The sequence below is a fragment of the Adiantum capillus-veneris genome, chromosome 6, assembly GCF_014529385.1.
Source record: "Adiantum capillus-veneris isolate H3 chromosome 6, ASM1452938v2, whole genome shotgun sequence".
In the NCBI taxonomy this organism is placed as follows: Eukaryota; Viridiplantae; Streptophyta; class Polypodiopsida; order Polypodiales; family Pteridaceae; genus Adiantum; species Adiantum capillus-veneris.
In genome coordinates this window covers 114,159,689-114,163,828 of record NC_140936.1, presented here as the reverse complement: position 1 = coordinate 114,163,828, position 4,140 = coordinate 114,159,689, and positions in this window count along the sequence as shown.

Here is a 4,140-nt window from a genome sequence, read left to right as displayed (position 1 = left end):
GGTAGGATTCGAGATCATAATGTTGTTATTCTTTTTGATATTGGATCTACTCATAATTTTATCTCAATAGAGCTTGCTCAAAAGTTGGGCATAAAGACCGATGAGATGGGACTTGCATTAGAAGTGATTGGAGCTTTCGAAGGGCAACAAGTTCCAGTTACTCCATTAATTGGAAATTTAAGGCTCCATGTGCAAGGTTACGTGGACCAAGAGGATTTATATATTGCACCTTTGTTGTATGAAGATGTGATTTTAGGGGTACCATGGTTTCATAGTAACGTCGCACAAGTAAAGTTTCTAGATAAAGTAATTACATTCAATCATAGAGATAGAGTTATTAGTATTAAGACTGAAGATAAAGGGAATACTATCCCCATTGTATCACATGGTGCTATTCAGAAATCAATAAAGTTGTCTATTTTTTCTTATACCATATTTATCAAAGATTCTTCTAATTCTTCTGTCTCTCAAGAGTCCAATACTAATGCATGCTCTAATTCTAAAGTAAATCAAATGTCTTTCCTTCAGCAATATAATGAATGTTTCTTTGACTCTATTCCTGATCATTTGCCTCCTTCACGAGGAGATGATGATCATAGGATTGAGCTTGTGCCTGGTAGTTCACCTCCTAATAAGTCCCCCTTATCATGTATCATATGCACAACAAGAGGAAATTTTGTCTCAAGTCACTAAGCTAATAGAAAAAGGGATGATCTGCCCTAGTTCATCTCCTTTTTTGTTCTCTTGTGTTACTAGCGCAAAAGACAGATGGGTCTTATCGCATGTGCGTAGACTATCGTGCACTAAATAAGAGCACAATTAAGAACCAGTCCCATATATCAAATCTTCAAGGTTCATCTTACTTTAGTAGGATTGACCTTAAAAGTGGCTATCATCAGATAAGAATTGTGCCCGGTGACATACACAAGATCGCATTTCGCACGCAATTTGGTTTGTATGAATATCTAGTAATGTTTTTTGGGCTTACTAATGCTCCCACGTATCGAAGCTTCAAGGTTCATCTTACTTTAGTAGGATTGACCTTAAAAGTGGCTATCATCAGATAAGAATCGTGCCCGGTGACATACACAAGATCACGTTTCGTACGCAATTTGTATGAATATCTAGTAATGTCGTTTAGGCTTACTAATGCTCCAGCTACCTTTAATCGGTTGATGGAAATGCCTTTTCGTAAACATAGAACATGCATGGGTGTGTTCTTTGATGATATAATCATCTATTCCAAGTCTTTATAAGAGAACTTAAAGGCGATTTTTGAAGAATTGCGTGCTAATAAGTTTTACATCAATGGAAAGAAAAATGAATTCTTTCTGGAAGAGATACAATATCTAGGTCATATTATTTCTAAGGAAGCTATCAGCATGGATGCTGAAAAGCTGAAAAGCTTAGAGTAATAAACGTATGTCCTCAACCCAAGAATTTACATGAGTTACGAAATTTTATCGGCATGTGTTCATATTAGAAGATGCTTCATCGAGAAGTTCTCTATAATAGCAAGTCCTCTCCATGATTTAATTAAGAAAAATGGTAAATTTTAGTGGACCGCAAGAGAGAACGATGCCTTTAATCAAATCAAAGAAAAGCTTATTGAGAAGTTCTATATAATAGCAAGTCCTCTCCACGATTTAACCAAGAAAAATGGTAAATTTCAGTGGACTGCAATAGAGAAAGTTGACTTTAATCAACTCAACAAAAAGCTTATGCCGAAACCACTCATGGTGTTGCCTGATTTTACTTAGCCTTTCGAGGTGCACTGTGATGCAAGCGGTGATAGTATAGGTGTGTTTCTTTGTCAAGAAGGACATCCTATTGCTTATGAAAGTCGCCAATTGCAAACGCAAGAATGAAGTTTAGGAATATATGAAAAATAACTACTTTCAGTTATACGTGCATTAGATTCCTAGAAGCATTATTTCTTGGGAGCGTTATTCATCGAGTCGTACGGACCATCAAAGTATCAAGTACTTCCTGGTGCAAGCTTTTCGACAAGAAAATGAGGTGGGCTAATTTCCTTTCTCAATTTCATTTCCAAATTTCTCATATTGCAGGGAAGCAAAATGTTGTAGCAGATGCACTTTCTTGTCGGCCTAGGGTTAATGTTGTCTCTATTGCATACAATCATGACCTTACAAGCATGATTGGCAAGTATGTTGAAGATGGAGATTTTACTTCTATCATGGGTGATTTAGAGAGTAGAAAGTCTCATGAACCTTTCTCAATCAATGAAGGATTTTTATTGCATGGTTCACGACTATGCATAATAAAGAATCTACGTGAGAAAGTTAGGTATGAATCGCATGCTCCACCTTATGCTAGGCACCATGGAATTCAATCGCATGCTCCACCTTATGCTAGGCACCATGGAATTCAAGCATCATAATTCATGTTATGTATGTGTGTGGATGGGAAGGAGAACGATAGGGGGGATCGGGAATATGAGAGGGGAAGAGAGGGGAAGAGAGGGGGGAAGCATACCTGCACTTCCTTGACCTCTCCTCGTGTATGTGTATGTGTGTCTATTTGGGGAGGGGTGTGTGTGTCCATTCGAGGAGGTGTGTGTGTATGTGTGTGTGCATGTTTTTTCCCTCTCTTTCTCCCTCCCTACCACCCACACACTATGTATCCTCTCTCACTCTCTCATTGTATATGTGTGCATGTGTTGTGTGTTATGTATGTGTGTGGATGGGAAGGAGAAAGATAGGGGGGATCAGGAATATGAGAGGGAAAGCATATATACATGCACTTCCTCGACCTCTCCACATGTATGTGTATGTGTGTCTATTTGGGGAGGTGTGTGTTTGTCCATTCGAGGAGGTGTGTGTGTGTCCATTCGGGGAGGGAAAGAGAATGTAATGAGAGTGTGTGTGTCCATTTGGGGAGGGAAGACAATGTATGTGCGGTGTGTGTTGGTCCATTCGCGAAGGGGAGAGAGGAATATGTGTGTCTGTCCATTTGCGAAGGGGGAGAGGAATGTGAGGAATAGTCCATTCGCGAAGGGGGAAGGGGATGTGTGTGTGTGTGTATCGGCCCATTCGGGAAGAGGGGGGGGGAAGGGGGTGTGTGTGTGTGTTGATCCATTTGAAAAAGAGGAGGGAAAGGGAATGAGTTGAAGGGGGATGTATGTGTGTGTGTGTGTGTGTGTGTGTGTGTGTGTGTGTGTGTGTGTGTGTGTGTGTGTGTGTGTGTGTGTGTGTGTGTGTGTGTGTGTGTGTGTGTGTGGTCCATTCGAAAAGGGAATGAGGGAAAGGGGATGTGGTGTGTGTGATCCATTCGGGAAGGAGAAGGGGAAGGGGATGTGTGTGTGTGTGTGTGTGTGTGTGTGTGTGTGTGTGTGTGTGTGGTCCATTCGCAAAGGTTGACCCAAGAGAGGTTGATATGGTTGAAGAACTCCAGAGTAGAATACAAGTGGAGATTGATTTAGTGGACAAGGAGTGTATGGAGTGGGAACAACGGATATTGAATTTTGCTTGTGTTGTCTCCCTCAAGTCCAAGGATCCTACATCCGACTACCATATGCCTACATTGCCATATCCATTACTTAAGCAAGAGGTAATTCTCATGAAGAAAGAATACTTGCCACACTGCCCAACAAATGAGCTGAGGGGTTATGAAAATGTGCCCATTCAAGATTTTGAAGTTTCCAACATAATGAATAATCAACCATTATGGGGAGCAAGGTGGCTGCTGGAGAAGCGACCCAAAGAAAGAATCTTTTATATCTCAACACCTCAAGAGTTACGGATCGACCCTACTTTCTGTCCAATCAAGCGTCGACGCAGCTGGGATACTTTTCAAAAGTATACAAGCAACAAAAGCGCATGGCTGAAATACCCAGAATTGCCACCACCAAAGCAGAACAGGTCTCTAACAGAGAGATATATGATAGAAAATTTGAATGGTGCAGTGGTTCAATTCAGAGGGATTCTATATTTGTCATGTTGGATGCTAGTAAAGATAGCAAAGATGATCGTCACTGCAATTGAAACATTTGACGACATGGAGCAAACAACACATCCTTGGACGTGCTTCTTTGAAGGCGGCAATGGATTATGCTAGAATTTGAAGATAGCACCCTCCAGACAAGTCCTAATGGGATTGTATGCTCACATCATTTTCCTC